Source organism: Dipteris shenzhenensis, chromosome 21 (genome assembly GCF_047967505.1).
Source record: "Dipteris shenzhenensis isolate YYH24624 ecotype China chromosome 21, Dip_SZ_1.0, whole genome shotgun sequence".
NCBI lineage: Eukaryota > Viridiplantae > Streptophyta > Polypodiopsida > Gleicheniales > Dipteridaceae > Dipteris > Dipteris shenzhenensis.
In genome coordinates, this window is record NC_141616.1 from 49,104,113 (window position 1) to 49,124,575 (window position 20,463).

General features: G+C 47.5%; 1 pseudogene; it reads left to right on the forward strand.

The window, feature by feature from the left end:
• Positions 1-20,463, forward strand: part of LOC147888992 (uncharacterized) — a 341,849-nt pseudogene that overhangs the window by 222,878 nt on the left and 98,508 nt on the right.

A 20,463-nucleotide genomic window follows, 5' to 3' on the forward strand; every position in this document is an offset into this window, starting at 1 on the left:
TCTGGCACGTGCCTGCTACCATATTTATGACATGAGATCTGATTCGCTGGTACTTCTTGATGACCCCTTGGCAGCAGTGGATGTCCTAACGGCTGAGCACCTTATGCAACATGTTCTCAGCGGGCTTTTCAAAGGATGCACAGTTATTCTCGTCACTCATAATCTTGAAGCCATGAAAATATGCAATCAAGTATATGAGATCAAGAGTGGGAGATTATGTTCTGTGTCACAAGAGGAAGGTTCCTTTCAAAAAATTATAATCACAGAAATGTTGTCTGATGCAAAGGCACCAGATATACCCCAAACAAATGCAAATGCACAAGATATACCCCAAACAATGGGAAATAAAATGGACAACTCTGAAGGGCAGGTCGATCCGCTAAAATGTGCAAGCGCAGTTAAAACCAGTTCCCAACATAGTGGCGAGTCCATCCATATAAAACACACGCAGGAAATGAGATATTTAGAAGAAATAGAGACTCAAGAGAATGCTATTAATCCTTTTGGGGCCTCACAAAATTTCAGAATGACTGAAGTGTTGGAAGGATCGTACTATAAAGACACTTTGATCCCTGAAAAAGGTTCCTCCACTCCTGTTGGAAAGGAAATTCAAGTAATTTCTCAGTCAAATACAACCGGTTGTAATGTGCATGACGACATTAAAAAATACGCTTTCACCCAAATAGAGGATCAAAGGTCTGGAAAGGTGGAATCATCAGCCTATGTACAGTATGTAAAAAGTGGCGGGTAAGATCTTGCATCAATCACCACTTGACAGAACGGAATCTTTGTTTCATTCAGATTATTGCATGTGCTTTTTTCCTAGGTATAATCACAAGTTTCCTTATGTGGGATGTCAATAAGTTTTTAAAGAAAGCCTTTTTAAAAAATGCATATGTGCAAATGTTCTATTTTTCTTAGAGATATCGAACCCACAAGAAAAAATTCAGAAGCCAAACAAGCTAAGGTTCGTCGAAACTAAAAACAATAACAGATCCTTATAGCAGCTTGAGAGGGATTGCTCTTATAGTTCAAATTCTTACATGTACTAAAAGATGTCTCTTTTATGGGGGGGGGGGGGCGGGGAGAAATATCTAAATCACGTAGATGGCTTGTCATGCTACATCATACCAAAACTAGGTATGGTAACAAACATGCCACAATTCTAGATGACGGCGGGAAGCCTAGAATGCTCTTTTTTTACCTGCTCTAGATTCAACTACTTTTGGAGGGAATCGAAGAACTTAGTGAAATAATATGACGGATAACCTAATCCACCCAAAAATTCTAAAACCTGAACATTAGGTCCCATAAAAATTTCTTTATGGAGAAGAATTGTGATTAGACCAAAAAAATTCAGCTTCGGTAGAACCTCGTTGATGACTCCTCTTCACTCTAAACCTTGACAACTCATCTTCACTCTAAACCTTGACACTCATGCCAAAGCTGATGTCTAGCAACAGAGGGTTTGGTGGGCTTTCCAAAATTGGTCAAACCTGATATGAAGGCTCTCTATGATGGACCTTTCACCGATCTGGAATTTAGAACTGCTCTTTTTTCCCTTCACCAGGGCAATTGTTCTAGTTTAAATAGGCTGACCCACTCTTTCTTCATTTTTTCTCGGACATGATTGATGATCATATAACCTCCAACTCTGCAAAACATTTGGAACTGTGATGCTATGCCAAATTCACTTATAGAGGGTGTCATTTATCTTATCCCAAAGGGAGGGTGCATAAACTTGGTTGCACAAATTCATCAATGAGGATATAGCAACCTATGGGAGTACAAAGAAATAACAATCTCATTTTATAATACCCCTTGACATCATTTGTATGTCTCATTCCCAAACCTTCTCGATGATGTACAAAAATTTCAGTGGAAAGTCTCTTGGTGAAGTTATCGCCACATTGTCCTTAGATGGACAATAGATAATGGATGAAAACCATCCTATATACAAATTTGAACATAATGATGATGATTTTAAATGTGCTTCATGCAAGCAATTCCAAGTTTTTGTATTCCAATACAAAATGGTATGTTTCCAATTTTTATTGCATTAAAAACACACGTGCAAATTTGGAATAATCATCAATGATTGCAAGCAACAGCTTGCACTCCTACGGCCCTGGAGGCCTTCCCGACCTCCTTGCTCCGCCCCCGCTACTCTCTCCCTACCGTTTTCTCCTCCCTCTCCCTGCCTCTCTCCCCTTGCCTCCCTCTCTCTGCTGTCCCTTCCCCACACTCTCCTGCCCGCTCCCCTCTCCCCGCTATCCTTTCCTCTCGTCCCCGGCCAATGGGCTCATATGGGTTGGCCATCTCCTATTCATTTCTTTTTGGGCCATGATTGGGGACCATGTTACCTCAGCTCTGCAGTGCGATTGGGACTCCAGTACTATGCTTGATTCACCTACAAAGGGTCTCATTCCTCTTATCCTAAGTGGGGGTTGTAGAAATTTGGTTTCCCAACGGAGGGCAATCACTCTTTTGGCTTCATGCTCATCCCCCCCCCCTCTTTTTTCCCCTATATCCCTTGCCAAATTTTCCACAAGTCCCTTCCCCCCTTGTCGGTGACCGTTGGTCATTTGGCAGGAGGCTCAGTTATCTCCTTGGTGGGTGGCTTTTCGGCTCATTGTTCGGCCTTGTCGGTTTGTGGTGGTGGTGATGGTTTGCTCCCCTAGGGCTTTGCTTTATCTTGTGCCTTTGGGGATGGCTCATCAATGAATAATTTCTCCAGGAGGTCAGTTGGTTTGCTTAGTTGCTTGCTTGGCAGTTCTTTTGCCTCCATGTGCTAGCAAGCAAAGGTGTGCGCCCACTAAAGATTCAACATGCAAGAGTAAATGACGAATCATGGCAGCCCATGGTTGAGAATCTTGCAAAAACTGCAGCATGAGTTTCCCCTTATGGACAAGAATGTGCAGATGGATATTGAGAATATTAAGACCTCCATGCATCTTTGGAGAACAAAGCTGCTGTACTTGAAGCAAACGCAAGCTTTTTTTGCCATGGCGAGAACACCAGAAGATTTCTAGAACCTCAGACATAAAAGAGGCAAGATCAGCCTTGCTGAACATAATAAGAGGCAAGTAGAATTGAATATACGCCATTAGAATAGATTGCACAATTCAAAGACAAACATGCTAGCAATGAAGTTGAAGAGAGAGAACTCATTGTGTACCTCGGGAAATGGCAACTTCAGTCTTCAGTTATATGAGGAATGTACCGAGCTATTTCAGCACTTTAGGACGGGGGAAAGGGATAAAATCTGAGCCGTAATTAGCAGCATGCTGGAGTGGATTTTGAGGGCAGGAGCAGTAGCTGTAGATGGCATCAGATGGCGCTTATTTTGAGGGAAAATGGCAGGGCAAAAACATCCTGAGAATGGCAAGTAGGAGCGGGCAGAAGTGCAAGGAAAATAAGGTGGAATTAGAGGCAGCATCTGGCGCATATTTCAAGGGCATTAGGTGGTGCAAATGGCGAGGATTTTAAGGCTGTTGGCAAGGGTTGTAGCTGGCAGGCAGCGTGAGTAGCAGAAGTAATCATGGGCAGCACCCACACGTCGATGTAGATCAGCTCCAACAGCTCCATGGAGAGGCTAAGGTAAAGAGAAGCTCTCCAAGAACAAAGAGATGGGAATAAAGGAGGGAATGGAAGGGAGCTCAATCACGGAGGAGAGGATGGCTTCCATTTTCGGGCTTCCCTTATCCTCTAGATTGAGCATGGAGAAGGGAAAGGTAGGAAAGGAAGCTCTGATACTACATGATGGAGCTAGATAGGAGGCATGTTAGGTTAGGCTAGATAGCAGACATAATGAAATGGAGATGGAAAGCAAAAGGAAATGAAATGCTAGAAAGAAATGAATAACCAAAGGAAAGTACTTACATAAACAAAGAGGCTTGAGGCTTGATTGATTTGACAAGTGAAAGTACAATGCCATTATAGAATAGGAACACACACACTTAGTATCAAATCCTAGACACCTAGTACTATATAACTCACACTAGGACTCACTAGGAAGTACCCGACTAAAGTTGACTCCATTTCCTAACATCATGAGTGAAGATGCATGGTGGAGAGGAGAGAGAGAGGGTAGGCTAGGAAGAGAGATAATAATACTCAAAGAGAGAAATAATGAAATGGAAATGAAATAGAAAGAGCAATGAATAAAATGAAAGTACTCACATGTAGACTAAAGAGCTCGTAGTCTTGATACTTGATTGATTTGACACTAGACAAGTACAGCTCTTATATAAGAGAACACACACACATATGAACACCTATGCATATGAGATAACTCCCAATGTGACACGTGGCTGTAGAAGTGAGTGGGATAGAATAGATGCATCATGGCACAAAGAGAGAGAGCTCAAGTGAGGAAAAATCCATTGTATTAGAATAAAGGAACATCCTCCATTATATAGAGTGAGAGGAAGGTGTAGGCACCTTCCCTACATCAGTGGCAATCAGCCCCTACATCAGTGGGACTGGCCTAAATCAAAGGAACCTCCCATGTGGGGGCCTTTGTGCTTACATCATCACTTAGGTCACAGCTTAGATACCTCATAGCACTAGATGTGCTCTACAACACACACACACACACACATGTGACTCCCGTAGATGCACACATGCACCTTAGAGCAAGCCCTTGATCACACTTATCCCAACATACCCCCCCCTCAAGGGTTTGCCTCTTGATATGTGAAGGATTCATCTAGTCACATAGTTTCTCATGCCTCTTAGAGAGTTCGGCTGTCAAAAAAACCCCCCCCTCCTAAGTTGGAGGGGTGGTGCCAATTCCTTTATTTGATTACGGACTTTCTTGTTTCTTTTACTATAGCACCCCAAAAATCACCCATGCTCCTGAGGGGTGCCACCATATAAAGCCCTCATGTTTCAATCAAAAATACTATATTATGGTTGGCATACATGCCATTTAGGTTTGTATCCTAGAAGCACTATGAAAATTGCACGTAGCAAACTTTTTATCCGCCCCTATCAAGCATGAAAGAGCTGCCTTTTGTAAAGGCCATTGAATCATGGTGGTCAAGGATAAATCTATGGCTAGTAGGATCTCATGCTAGAGCAAAGGTGCCCAAGGGTCAAGGTTTACAAAAATGGGATAGACCAAACACACATATCACATGGCCAACATTATATGGTGACCAGAGGTGATTTACAAAAGACAAAACACATAGCATTCTTTTTATAGTACTACTCTAGGCAGAGAACCTCAAAATTTGACCAAGTGACTATAAACAAAAATTCAAAGACAAATTGCTGAAATATCACATGGCCTACATCATATGGTGACCAGAGGTAATTTACAAAAGACAAAACACATAGTATTCTTTTTGGAGTACTACTCCAAGCAGAGAACCTCAAAATTTATCCAAGTGATGATAAACAAAAATTCAAAGACAAATTGTTGAAAAGGCAAAGTCCTTGTCTTCTACCACAAAGTTTGATGCTTCATTTGTTGATGGAGTTCTCTCTATGCATCAGTTTTGGAAAGCCGTATAAATGACCATGCCGAGACGACAGGACTCAGAGCCAGAGGGCAGGCTGGATTTCGCAGGGATCATTTGACACTTGACCACATCCTCACACTCAGGGCACTGGTAGAGGAGGCGAAGTCACGAAGGCAACGGCTTTATTGCTGCTTCGTGGACTTCAGGAAGGCATTTGACACAGTTCCGCGATTCAGATTGTTTCAGAGGATTCGCTAGATGGGCTTCAGTGGAGAGATACAGTGGGCTATCATGGCTTTGTATGAGAGGGTCACTGGTCGGGTTCGGACACGTGAGGGGCTCTCAGAGGAGGTATGCATCACGATTGGGGTGAAGCAGGGTTGCCCGCTCTCTCCTACTCTCTTTGGATTATATATTGATGAGCTAGAGATGTTTGTACAGATGACAGGCGGTGTGGGCTCTACTCTCTCAGGATCCTCCATTCCTATCCTCCTGTATGCGGACGATGTGGTTCTCATTTCCTCTACTGCTCAGGGCCTCTAGGCACATATTGAGGCACTCCACAGGTTTTGCCAGGACAGGGGGTTGACCGTAAACCTTGGCAAGACCAAGGTTATGGTTTTCAACACCTCTGATCGTATTTACAGCACGGATGAGTTTTGCTTCACTTATGACGGACAGCCCATTGAGCTTGTTAGAGAGTACACTTATTTGGGGGCAGTTTTCAGGGGACCGGTCTTCACCATGACATATGCAGCACGAGATAGGATTAGTAAAGGGTATGCTTCATTGGCTCATCTTGAGCGTCAGTGTTTTCAGTCCCACTTTCAGCATCCCGATACGAAATCCTTGCTTTTTGATACATTGGTGAGACCAGCTGCGATGTATGCAGCTCCTTTTTGGGCAGGAGACCTCGGCGCTGCAGATTGGAGACGAGTAGAGAGGTTACAGATCATCATGTTCTCTCGGCTCATTAGGGCCAAGGCTACAGTTCCGCACGAGATCATGCTAGCAGAGTTTGGAGCTACTCCCCTTGCATTGGATGCAGCATTTCAGTCGGTCATGTATTTGCACAGGGTTAGGGAGTTTGGAGACTCAGCAGCAGGCAGAGCTCGGTTGCCATGGTTAGCACTTGCATCTTCTATGGAGTTGGCACGATCTGGGGCCCGATACTGCTGGTACTTCAGACTCACTAGGTGGCTCACATCTCTTGGACTAGACATGGATAGACTGCCTCCCTTCCGATACAACATAGATGCCCCTCATCTCGAGTTGACTCGCCACGAGCTTAGCCAGGTCACGAGAGCAGACTTGCTGCAGCTTCATACGTATCGCACTTGGATTTATCCCACGCAGCTTCCGACGAAGATGGCCACATATCGTGACCACTTCCTTCGGATCTCAGAGGATGGATTTGTCATTCCACCAGGCTATACAGGTATCCACATGTCCCACTCACTGAGGATTGCCCTTGGCCAGCTTAGAGTCTCTTCGCATCAGCTCGAGATAGAGGCTGGTAGGATGCGACGCATGGAGGATGGACGGCGACCAGGCCGAGAGACCAGGATCTGCCCTTGTTGCACCATGGGAGAGGTGGAGTCAGAGGAGCACTTCATTTGCAGATGCCCGCTATATTATGAGCTCAGAGGTAGATTCCATTGTCCCTTCACGGATGGCTTTGGACCTCTCTCACGAGTGATGGACTACGAGGATCAGCATTGCCTAGCTCTTTATGTCAGGGAGGCCACTATGCTTCGATGAAACTACCTCAGAGACCATCAGCACAGACCGGAGCGTGATAGAGCCCAGCTTGATAGAGCTCAGGCACACGCTATACCAGAGGACAGAGACCAGGTTGAGCACGAGGAGGTCAGAGCTCACACAGGACACATGCCTCCACCCTATGGATGTACATATGAAATGGTTTGTAGACGCCGCAGGATCTTGTTACATAGGGGACGTACTCGCCGCTTCATCTCCAGACGATCCAGGATGATGGCAGCTTTTCGGAGGAGACTTACTCATGGAGATCTCGCCCCACCAGCCGCTCACCTCACCTTTGCTCAGATTTGTACTCTCATAGCAGGAGGCAGAGTCGATGGACATGATTTCCAGTATTATTTTGGTTCTCAGACTCCGTGACACCTGGACTTGTATCTTTGCATTGGCATATTGTACTCATCCCCCATTTTGCACCCAGGGGCGGTTTCCTTGCATCTAGTTTACTTTGTATTTAGGCTCAGATTCGACATTATGTACTTTCACTTGCATTGTATTGCGTAGCACTTAGATGATATTCGACGATGCCTCTTCTTTGTGGCACGTTGATTTTGTGCTATCTTGTATGTAGAGTTCTTGATGTCCCATGGGCCCATTTTGGCCTTTAGTGGACAATAATACACTTTCTTTCTTTCTTTCTTTCTTTAACCAGATTTGTCATACTCCTCTTTTTCTCATTGCAAAACTTCTCAGAGTGATTATTCTTGCCACAACAAGAGCAAGGGTTGATTTTATAACAATCCTTCTCAAGATGATTGTTTTTCCCACAATGTTTGCATGCCTTGTACATGCTCTTTGAAAATTTCACTGCAAGTGCTTCTGTGTGTACTTTGCCCATTCTTGAAGTGTTCTTTCTTTCCTCTTCTTGTAATGCACTGTTGATGTCCTCTAGAGTGGGTTGGGGAAGATTCTTTAAAGTAGTAACCACATAGTCAAAGTATTGAGGCATACTCTTCAATAGTACAGCCATAGCATCATCCTCAGTGATAGGAGAGTTAATTGAGGCTAGTTGTGCCATAAGACTCCTCATAGTATTGACATGAGCAGCAACATTGTCTCCCTCCATTTTAAGTTCAAAGAACTTAATTTTCAAATTTAATTTGGAAGTATGATAGCTAGCACTAAATAATATGTCTAACTTATGCCATGCTTCGAAAGGGGATTCCAAATCTGAAATGTGATGTACATAATCATCTCCTAAACCTAATGCAATTATTGCATAGGCTTTCTTAATCCTTTTTGCATCTGCAGGTGTAGAAGTAGAGTCAGTGGCCTTCCCTTTACCTTTGGTTGTAGTTGATTCACTAACTGATAGGTAGGGGTTTTTAGGGGTCCGGAACGCAATGGGACGTTTTTGGAAACTGATCTGTTTGTAAACTCCACCGGAGTGCGAATGATGAGCAACATAGAAGTTTTAGGACCTCCTGAGTCCACCAGAACTGACAGATTTGCAAATGGTTGCTCCAAACTTGAGTTCCAACACCCGAGTAGAAAAAACTTTGAAACTGACACAGTGAGTCAGAAATCCAACGAAATGATCCCAAATTCAAGAATGAAGGTGTTTCCAAGCTCTTGAAGTGAAATGGACACTAAAAGTAGGCAATGGTTGCCTCTACAAGTCAATACGGAGTCTCTGTCATCGAACGGAACAGGGAAAAGCTCAAAAAACGACTTTTTCTTTGAAAACACTTAATAGGCTCTCAAAACCACTTTGCAAAACCAAAGTGACTTTTCCAAAGGTTCCTTCAAGGTCTCTGCGCACTCGGATGCAAGTAAAATCACCCACAAAGCTTCCCACAGAGCTTCTCCTTCCTCCCACAGAGCTGCTGAGCTTCCAGGCATTCATGCATGCTCAGCTAGATCACCCGGGCTCTGATACCAGTTGAGAGTGCTCTCAATGGAAGCGGAACAAAAGAGGGAGAGAGAGAAACAGAGAGCCACACAAGTTTTGGTGGGTGCAGAACACCCTAATCTTCTTTTTCATTCATTTATATATGTGTTTGAGTATTGTATATAACCGAGGTAAAGGCACAGTGACCTTTAACCCCCACAGAGACAATATCCAAAGACTTCAATCTGAAATTTCATTCTTTGATGTGTACCTTAGCATTACTTCATTCCTCAAACATTTACTCTAGCATCAAATTTCCAAAAAACTGTCAAAGGAGGATGCTTTAGTTTTTACTATGCAGGATGGTGGCAGATTGCTCAGATCCACAGAGGACATCTTGCTTGAGTATGCTTTTCAGCCTATTAGGGTTGTAGGTCTTTTGGTGCAGGGATCAAATTCAAAGTGGTTCCTCGACCCAGACCCCCGGCTTCTCTCCATCGAGTCTTGGAGGCTTTGGCTTTACGGGGGAGTTCCCATTAGGTATTTGCAGTGGGACCCTGGAGAGTGGGAGTGGATTGACGCAGGGCATCGAGAGAAGAGCATCCCCTTCTTTCGTTACACGGTCAATAATGCCAGGAGAGTTCAGCTTAGTGGTAGAGGTTGGAGACCCTCCAGAGTTCCTCATTGGGAGACATTTGATATCAGTGCGGATCTGCAGAGGTGCTTCTGGAGGAGACTCTAGAAATCCCACAAGAATAGAAAGATCACTCTTTTCTTTTGGCTTTCTATCCATGGTGGGATTGCAGTGAACCTTTGGAGATCCAGGTTTGGAGCCGACCCTGCTTGCCCTCGTTGCCTCTTTGCTTCGGAGACCATTCAGCATTGTTTATGGGACTGCAGACAGGCGAGGATGATTTGGATGGGGGTAGCCAAGATTTTTAGTCACTTCGCTCACTCCCCATTCTTTATGACATGGGGCTCAGTGGCTTGGCTTTCTCTTACAAGGCCTCAGGTATTCTATGAGAGACTTGACTCCTCTCGGGCCATTTTGGTTCGACGTCATCAGATTGAGTCCTGTTCGTTGGATGTGGTACCACACCTTCCTTTTACAGATGTACATGCCTTGGTGGATACTTCTTGGGAGATTTTAGCGAGCATAGCATCTTGGCATATCTGGAGGGCCGGATGTACAGAGGCTATGGAGGGTACTCAGGTTCATCCCTCGCACACTTTGGCTAGTATCCGGACAGACATCTGGACAGACACCGTACATACTTTGATGGCCATATGGATGAGTATACAGGGAGACTCTCGTGCAGCCTCAGCTAGGAGGGCTTCTTTCTTCAGGGAATGGAAGGACTCTCCTTTCTTCTCTGAGACTCCTATAGGGTTGAGGTGGCACTTTCAGCCTCAGCCTTGGTTGTTTTCCACCTCACTTTGAGGGGGTTTTATTTATCCTCATGATTTCATGATGTATTTTCACTCAAAAGCTTGCTCTAGCAAGGTTCTTTCTTACTTAATAAAAGTCTCTTTTTTGGAAAAAAACAAAAAACTGTCAAAAAATGCTTGCAAGGAAACAAAGTATCTTGGCGACTTGAATTCTCACTCCACATATCTTCAGATTTGAGGCTTTGTAGGCTGAAATGAAACCTTTATACCAGAGAGAGTAAACACAGTAGAGGAGAGGCGAAATGGTGCGCCACATTGCCTAGGACAGCTTCACCAAAGTCGACTGTCTTTTTGTTGATTTCTCTGCAACCAGTGGACTATCTAAGCTCAGATTTCACCAGCAACAAGCTCTAGGCATAGCCTAACTTGTGCTTGAAGGAATTTAGCAATGGGTGAGCACAGACACGGAATTGCGCAATCAGTCGGCAGCCTCTGTTTGGATCAACACGAGTGATATAGAGACTATCTTTGGAGGAATGCTCTGAGCCAGAGGTGCACCCCATAGGGTAGAATCTTCAGCTAAGAGGGCATGGCAAAAGATGCAAGGGATGGAGAGCATAGAGTTTAGTCATTTCTGAGGAGGAAGGAAGAAGAAACTTCAAACAGGAGGTGATGGAGAAGAAGATGAGATGGCACTACCAAAGTGAGTTCTCTAAAGCCTACCAGCTTTGATACCAAATGTAGAAGTGAGTGGGATAGAATAGATGCATCATGGCACAAAGAGAAAGAAAGAAAGAAGGAAATTTTATTAGAGTCTTCGGAAGACCGATGGGTCTATGAGACTGAAAGAAAACCTGATACAAATCACAGTAAGGGTGGAGCTACTAAAACAAGCATCATCACCCATGCTGAACCCTAAGTCTGATCATACATAATCAAATACATCTGGATGTAACAATGAAAAGAAAAGGACTGGAGTGGAGCGGAATCCTCCGTATCTCATGTCGCCCTGGCTGGTGCATAGCCGGTGATGGGATGCTGGCGCCCGTCAAGGGGTGCCGTGCGTCTCGATCTCCTAGACGAGGCTCGACACAAGACTAGAGACACCGTGACTCTCGTGGGACGTATCCCAGGTCTAAACAATGACGGGAGGTCCGCTAGAGTGATTTGTGTGTCCCCCTGATGTCTCGTGTGTCGTGGTGCGGTCGTTAGATCGAGGTCTTTGTCACGTCTGCGGCTAGAGACTGGACGATCAATGTCACTCAATGGGAAGAACTCTGTGATCTTGCTCTGAGAGGTGTCTGATGATGTGGCCAAGCCCCATCGCCTGAGTAAGTACTCTCTATGTCGGACCCCCTCGTGAATGAAGGCCGCGAGGCATCTCTAATCTGGGTAGGCGAGGAATCTGGAAAGGAGCCTGGAGCCACCGTCTCTGAAGAGACAGTGGTAGCGACCTAGGATCTCGTAGTACACTGGGCACCTGAAAATAAAATGCTCCTCCGACTCAACCTCTTGATAGCCGCACAATATGCATAATCGATGCTCCCTAGGAATCCCCTCTGCTCTGCCGCTCTCTATGCGGAGGCGGTGTGATGATACTCGAAACTATTCGATGGAGATCCGTAGTGAGTGAGGCATATGAAGCTCAGTGTACCCCGGTGGTGTGATGAATCCCTCCTCCGAAATATGAAGACAGTAATCTCTGTAGAAACTCAGCTTCACTGGAAGCTCCCTCGGCTCCAACTAGGTCCTAAAGGTGTGTAGCTGTAGGAGATCCTCTCGAATGACCTGGTTGGTGTGTGGCCCAATCGGGATGGTGGGTGGGAGTACCAGAGGGGCATCTAAAGTGTACTGAAAAGGAGGTATCCTATCAATGTGGAACCCTAGTCTCACAAACCATCTGTGAGTCCATGCATACCAGCATCGCTCGTCTCCCTCTGCTGCCAACCTCATGGAGGAATCGAGAGCCAACCATGGCAACCTTTGTCTCCCTGATGTGCAGTCCCCATATGATCTAACCCGGTGTAGATATGTGATGGTCTGAAAGGCTGCATCTAGCTGGAGTGGAGAAGCACCAAACTCGGCCTGAATGATGTGATGTGGTACAGACAGTTTCCCCTGAATCATCCGTGAGAGCATGAGGATCTGCAGGCGCTCCACCCGTGTCCACTCTATCTCTGACATGTCAAGCCCCCAACAAGGGCTGCCATACATACCGGCTGGTCGGACCAAGGAGTTGAAGAGAAGAGCCTTGGTCCGAGGGTCCTGGAAGTGGGAGTGAAAGCATTGTCTCTCTAGCCGAGCCAGTGAGGCGTATCCCCTGCTCAGTCTGGCCTGCATCGCTGGTCTCATCGTGAAGATCGGGATGGAGAAGATGACCCCCAAGTAGGTGTATGAGGATACGATCTCAACTGGTAACCCACTGAAAGTAAAAGTAACCTGCTTCCGTTGCATGTTTGCTCGAGAGGTGTTAAAGATCATGACCTTGGTCTTGCCAAGGTTGACCTTCAAATCATGGGATAAACAAAAAGCCTGCAATGCATCTAGGTGTCGCTGGAGCCCCTCGGGCATGGACAACAAGAGTGCCACGTCATCTGCATAAAGAAGAATCCTAATGATGATCCCGGCAAGTGAGCAACCGGTCCCTCAAAACGCCCCCATGAAAGTCTCAAGCTCATCGATGTAGAGGCCAAACAGGGTCGGTGATAAGGGACAACCCTGTTTGACCCCTATGGTACTCAGGATCTCATCTATCCAACCTACCCCTGTCCGAACTTGGCCTGAGACTCTCTCATACAGTGCCATGACTCCCCAGATGATGTCCTGATCAAATCCCAGTGTTTGTAGGCGTGTGATGAGACGAGCTCGAGGTACTGTGCCAAAGGGTTTGCGAAAATCCACAAAGCAACAATATACCCTCTCCTTCTGTGATCTGGCCTCCTCAATGACACTCCTGAGTGTGAGTATGTGATCCATAGTCCCATGGTCTTGCCTGAAACCGGCCTGATCCTCTGCTCTGAGCCCTCTCATCTCTGCGAACAGGTTGACCGATGCATCCAATACAGCTGCATAGATCTTCGACATCACATGTCCAATCATGATAGTCCTATAGTTACTCGGGTCCATGGGATCCCCTGCCTTGTGGATTGGGGTGATGGTGTTGAGTGTCTAGGTACGGGGGAAGCCAAGGCAAACAACGTCATTGAATAGCTTTGCTAGGATTGGGGCTAACGTGTCGATCGCATATGCAATAAACTTAGTGCATAGCCCCTCGTGATCCTTAGCTCGGCCATTGTGTAGTTTCAATGTCGCGTCCTTGACTTCCCCTCTGGTGAACAACATGCAAGTGGTGGGGCGAGGTGTGTGTATGAGATCTGGAGTGGTGGGCTGGTGTGGGACATCATAAAGATGGTGTGCATACGTGTGCCAGACTCTCGTGTCGGTGAGGGGTGATGGGGACCTATGCTCAAGGACTCTCTGCCAAAAATCCTTAGAGTTGTTGCTGTACAAGATGTGCAGCAGCTCCTCCTCATTTCTACGAAGAAATGTCTGCTTCTTCCGATGTATGAGATGTCGGTACTTGCGTACCGTGTCTGGTATGTTCGGGAAGTGACATCTGGTTTCAAGTCGGAGCTGTCAGCGATAAGCCTTACACTCCGCATCGTACCAATTGTTGCAGGGTACAGAACCAAGAGGTTGTGGTCTAGTGGACCGTGTGGGGTGGGAAAATATTTGGAGGATAGCCTCGTGGAGTATGTGACTAATCAAGGCAGCACGGTCCTCTATGAGTGGTATGTGATCGATGTAGGTTAGAAGTCTGTTTAGGCGTCCAAAATAGGCCGGTGAGAAGCTATGATCAAAGTGTATGTCGTGGTAGGTGTCGTGCTTCCTATGTGGTGTGTGTGGTGTGGCTAAGCGTGGGGTGGCGATAGTGAAGAATAGGTATGTGTGATCAGCTCCTGGAGGGAGTGGTGCTACGATGAAGTCGGTGATACATGAAGTGAAGGTAGGGGATCCCATGATGTAATCTACTACACTAGTGCCCCCCCCCCCCCCCCCCCCCCCCGCCCCCCCATGTGGGAAGCAAGTAAAACCACTTGAGGAGGACCAGAGGTCGTCGAGCCCGTTGTAGATGATGAGATCATGCATCCTGCCCAGATCAAGGAGCACATGTCCATATGGTGTAACAAGCCCGTGTCGGTCTGAAGAGGTCCTGGTCATACCTGCTCCGTCTAGGTCCATGTCTGGTAGCATGATAGAGTCGTCTCGGAAGTCCAAGAGTGGTGCCTGGCGCGTGCTCGTCCTGGCGTTGAAGTCCCCAATGAGGAGAACTTCCCCACAAGCTGAAAGGTCTGGGATATCCTGATGTAAGGGTGCATATGGCTCACCCTCCTCTCGTGCCACTGTGGCGAAGTGAGATGTGTCTGGTGGGAAGTAGCATATTGCTATGAAAAGGTCACAGGTGTCTATGCGTCAGATCCGGATCCACATGAATCGGTAGTGTGTGTCCTTCCTCTCAATGGAGATGGCTCCAACGAGGGAAGACCTGTACAATACTGCGACCCCGCCTGATCCTCGAACTCCTCTTGTATCCCTTGTCTCATCCCTGAAGGCTGACTCCCATGTGTAGCCACTAACTATTGGTAGTGGACGCTCTGAACTCTGGTGTGTCTTTGTGTAAAAGACTATGTCTCGTCCTGTATAAGACTCCGAGAAGTTCCCTTGGTCTAATCATAAGGTACCATTACAGTTCCAAATGGATGCAGTCTAGGGTCTCAAAAACCTGACTCTCATAGGCCCCGTCCCCCTAGGAGGTACGGCTGGGAGCCCGATGGGTGTCGGTCAACAACCTACCATCTCATTTCCCCTCCTTGCAGGCAACATCCCGCTGCTGCAAAAGAACTCGTCGCTCCTCAATTTGTAGTGGTGTCAAATCCTCGTCCATGGACAGGGTGGGATGCTCTCGTAGAGAGGCTCGACGTCGGAGTGTCGCTAGTCGAGCATGTGAATCTCTGAAGCGAATGACTAGGGGCTGCTCTCAGTTGGGATCTCTCCCAACACGCCATGCTCCCTCTATGCCATGGTCGGGGACTCCCATGGTGGTGGTCACAAAGGTGATCGCCTCCTCCATGGGCGTTGTAGTGGTGCTGGTGCTGTCTCGCGTGATCCCTCGTATCCGGATGTTGAGGGCCTTCGAAGTCCTATGCTGCTGCTCCTGTATGGCGGCTGAAACGGTTGCCTTTGCGGGCTCCCGATTCGCCACGTCCACCCATCTAGTCGTCTCTGCTATAGTCGACTGTATCGTGGCTGTCTGTGCCTCCATCTCTATGACCGGGGTCCCTCCAGGCACTGCTTTGAGGGTCCCGAGCTCCTCTCGAAGCTGTGTGATGTCGTGTCTGAGTCCCTGGATAAGGGCGCCCTGCTCGTGTATAATGCGGGCCTGCTCCTGGGTGTATCGGACCTGCTCCTAGGTGTAATGTGTCAACTCTGCCTGACAGGCTCGGATGCTATGTATCTCAACCAATAGGGAGTCCCTAGCATGTGGTGGGGTACTAAGATGTCTTGGTCCAGGTGGGAACTGGATCTTGAGAGGGGTTGGAATGAAGGTGGGATGCTGAGGTTGTACTGAGGGTGGGGACAGCATGATCTAGGCGAGGGAGTGATATGTAGGAGTAGCGAGGCCAGACGAGGTGATGAAGGGTGGCTAACTGAGAGGTAGAGGTGATACGAGGGGAAAGTACTATGGAGCCATGGCTAGTGGGGCCAGTGGTGAGGCTACTGGAGAGGAGACCTATGATGATGATGTAGGAGAGGGGGAGGAGAGAAATGGCGTAGATGATGAGGCGGATGATGGTGGTGAAATAGTGGTGGTAACCATAGAGGTCGAGGATGTGGTGAGCGGCATGGGCCTTGGGTGGGCCCCTTTCTTTTGGGCCGCGGTGATGTCCACTGTCAAACCGCTCCGGTTGCTACATTTATTAAAGTCCTCCAGACTGAGTTGCTTTTGTGTTTTCGCCTTGTCACGGTTCCCCTTCCCCTTCCCCATCTCCACGCGTATGCAGATTTGGATCGAAGGGTCTCCCGCCTAGTCTCCTCTCCTCATCCCCCTGTTCCCTTCATTATGGGGGAAACAGTAGTGGGCAAAGAAGGGATTGCAAGAGGTCGAAGCTGCTTTTTTTTTAAAAAAAAGTCAGAGCTGAGAGCGGGGTTTTTTTTTTTGGTAAATAAATAAATAAATTTATTAATTAAAAAAAAAAAACCGGCGGGGGGTAGCGGAGGGGTAGCAGAGGGGTAGCGAGGGGGTAGCGGGGGTAGCGGAGGGGGTAGCGGGGGGGTAGAGAGGGGTAGCGGAAGGGGTAGCGGGGGGGGGTAGCAGAGGGGGTAGTGAGGGGTAGCAAGGGGTAGCGAAGGGGGTAGCGAGGGGGGGTAGCGGAGGGGGTTAGCGAGGGGGGTAGCGGGGGTAGCGGAGGGGGTTAGCGAGGGGGTAGCAGCGGTAGCGGGGGGGGAGCGGGGGTATCAGAGGGGGTTAGCGAGGGGTAGCGGAGGGGGTAGTAGAGGTAGCAGAGTTAGCGAGAGGGGTAGCGAGGGGGTAGCAATCACATGATGGAACACAGAGACAAAGTAGATGTGATGAATGAAGGAACATCCTCCATTATATAGAGTGAGAGGAAGGTGTAGGCATCCTCCTGTGCATCTCGGAAAGCTAAGACCTGAAGCGGAACCCCGCCTCTCGAGAAAGTACCTGCCCAAGTGGAGGAAGTGAGTGGCATATCATCTGTGTCTATCCAAGCCTCTGGAAGGGCTGCCTCAATCTGCAAGATCCTCCCTGCACTCCCTCTGAGATGTCCTGTCAACCTTGATTTGGTTTCCTCTGGAAGCCTACGGAAAGCTTTCCAAGATCCCAAAGAAGAAGCAGGTCCCCTCTCCCACCTGGCCCACTGCATGTAGAGTGAGGCACCCAGTGGCCTGCCAAGATCATCTAAAATACTGTCGTTCCACATGATGGGCTGCCTATCAATCTCTTCCCGGGAGGAAGGAGGAATCCTCCGAAGAGAGCTTCTGAAACTGGCCCAAGCTTTCAGAATGGCAACCATGAGAGGGGACGAAGGTGACCTGAGGTGTGCTGTGGTGAAGATCTATCTAACACTGCTCATCCAGTCTCCTCCTGAGGAAGGTGTGCACCTCTGTATGCTGATGATAAGAAAGTCCTTCCATGGTTCCTGTTCTGGCATAAGTCCTCGCACCACCATCTTGCAAAGTAAAGCTCTGCACTGTAAATCTGGATCAATAATATTGAGACCCCCATCCTGTGTAGGAAGGATGAGGGTCTCCCAAGCCACCCTGGCTAAGGCATCTGCTGTGCCATCAAGCCCACTCCAGAGAAAGTTCCTGATCGGTCTTCTGAGCTGAATGATGCAGTCCCTAGAACGGCACCAACATGAACATATAAACCAGGCTGTGGCCAAGAGGACCTGGTTGACCACCACAACTCTAGAGGCAAGATCCAGCTTGGCTGAGCTCCAAAAGAGAAGCTTCCTTCTGATGCTCTCCAACACGGGAGCAAACTGCTGCGTGGTAGAAATACCCAAGCCGACCTGGCAGCCCAAATACCTGATAGGCACACCCCTCTGAACCCAAGTGAACCCTATGTCAAGCCCCCAAACTGGTGTGTCCTCATCACTGATCCAAAAGCCATTGGATTTATGCCAATTTATCTGCGCCCCTGCCGCCAAGCAAAATAAATCCAATGCTGTCCTGAAAGAAGTGAGCGTCTGTGGAGAGGCATCCAAATAAATCGTTGTGTCGTCAGCCAACTCACTGTCAAGTAGCTCCTCTTCTCTTCTGATGGGAAGTCTCAGCCCAAAGATGTCAGCTTGAGATCTAACATAGATACTCATAGCTTCGGCCACGAACAAAAAAAGGAAAGGAGCAAGGGGGCATCCTTGACGGACTGATCTCGAAATTTGAAATCTCTCACCCCTTACCCCACCAATAAGTACCTGGCTATGGGCTGATCTGTACAAAGAGGAAACACCTCTGATCCAAACATCAGTGAATCCGAAGCGTAGAAGGGTGCCCTCCAAAAAACTTCAATCTACTCTGTCATAAGCTTTTTCAAAATCCAATAGTAGAATGGCAAGATTCTGGCCACTCTGCATGGCCCACTCTGAAGCTTCCCAGAAAGAAAAAATGTTATAAAAAATACTTCTGCCATGCACAAAACCCGTCTGAGTGTCATGAATAAGATCAGGGAGAAGTGGCTGCAATCGGAGGCTGATAGCCTTGGCCAGAATCTTGTAACAAGTCCCTAGAAGTGTGATAGGCCTCCACTGGGACAATAAATTTCTGCTACCTCCTTTTGGGATAAGGTGGATGAGACCCTCTGTAAGCGACCCAGGCATCTCGCCAGAGTCCCAAATGGCTTGCATGGCTGAAGTAATATAGTCTCCAATCATATCCCAAAATGCAATGAAAAAAGACGGGGTGAGTCCATCTAAACCTGGGCACTTGCCCTTGTGAAGGGCTGAAAGTGCAGTCCTGAACTCTGTGTTGGTGAAAGGTGCGTCGAGTAGAACATGCATATCCGGATTCACCAACACAGGGATACTCTGCCAAATAGCCTGTCTAGCATCCTCTCTATCGTGTGTCTCAGGATCAGCAGTAAGGAGGGTGGCATAGAAATCTGAAGCTATGCGTAAGACGTCATCAGGCTCTGTTTGTAAAACCCCATGTGAGTCAATAAGCTGGGATACACTCTCTCTACTATGTCTAGGGCCAAGAGTAGAGAAAAAGTGTTTATTGACTCTACCACCCATCTGAATCCAGAAGGACTCCCGTGCATGAAAGGCATACTCTGCTCTCTGATCAAGCAATAATTGCAGCAATAATTGCAGATGAGCCCTTGCTGCAGCAAGGCACTCCTGAATCCAAGCATCTAAAGGCCGTTTCTGCTCTTCCCTCTGCAAAGCTGCCAACTGCTGGTGAACACCAATCTCACGTCTGAGAATATCTCGTCTCCTGGTACAAGCAACTGAGCAGTAAAAGTCGCTAATACCAGAAAGGGCAGTGGCTACATGTGATGGATGTGGCTGCCCACCCTGGACATGAGCAAACCATATCTGTAGGGCTGCCTCTGTAAGGTCCTCCTCTGTGTAAAAGGCATCTGGAATCCTGATGCTGGCAGACCGGCCTCTCAAGTGAGGCTCTGAGATAGCCAGCACAACAGGGAAGTGGTCTGAAGTGGAAACCCCCGCAGCAATGCATACCGATCCACCTCTGTCTAGTGCCCAGTCATCTACATAAAATCTGTCAATGCGTGCATGAATAGGCATCTGTTGCCTCCTGTTCGACCAAGAGAACAGGAGGGACTGTGGCTGAATAAGAAAGGCATCATCACACCAAGTATCTCTGCCACAGAAATGGAAAAGGAAGGCATCCCAAGCTGCTCTCTCCAAAGAGTGAAGTCCGCCTTCTCTACCTCCTTTTTTGTCTGACGGTAACTCGACCATGTTAAAGTCACCTCCAATCACCCATGAATCCACAATGGGGGCCCAGGAGAGCAAAGTCTTCCACATAATGACACGTTCCCCTCTAATGTTGGAGGCATATAGGTTAAGGAAGCCAACCTTACGCCCTCCAATCAAAAGAATAAACCACTGAGCTCTAGAGGGGATAATGACTCCGTGCCCAACAACTAAGGGGAGAACCGACTGCGAAACTGAAATAGAAGTGCCTCCCCTGGTGCCCAAGGCAGGCGACCAAAAAGTATGGCCAGAAAGCAACTTGCCTGACTTGGCACAATCTCTATAATCCAGCTTGTGCTCTTGAATAAATAATATATCAATGGAACCCCCAGTAACACCTGGATGAAGCTGATCCCGGATCAGCTGTCTACGGCGGCGATGTGGGACGCCACCTAGGCCCTGTATGTTCCAACTGATAATCCTCATCGACAGGAGGATGTAGAGTGGAACACCTTACCCGACCTAGTGGCGG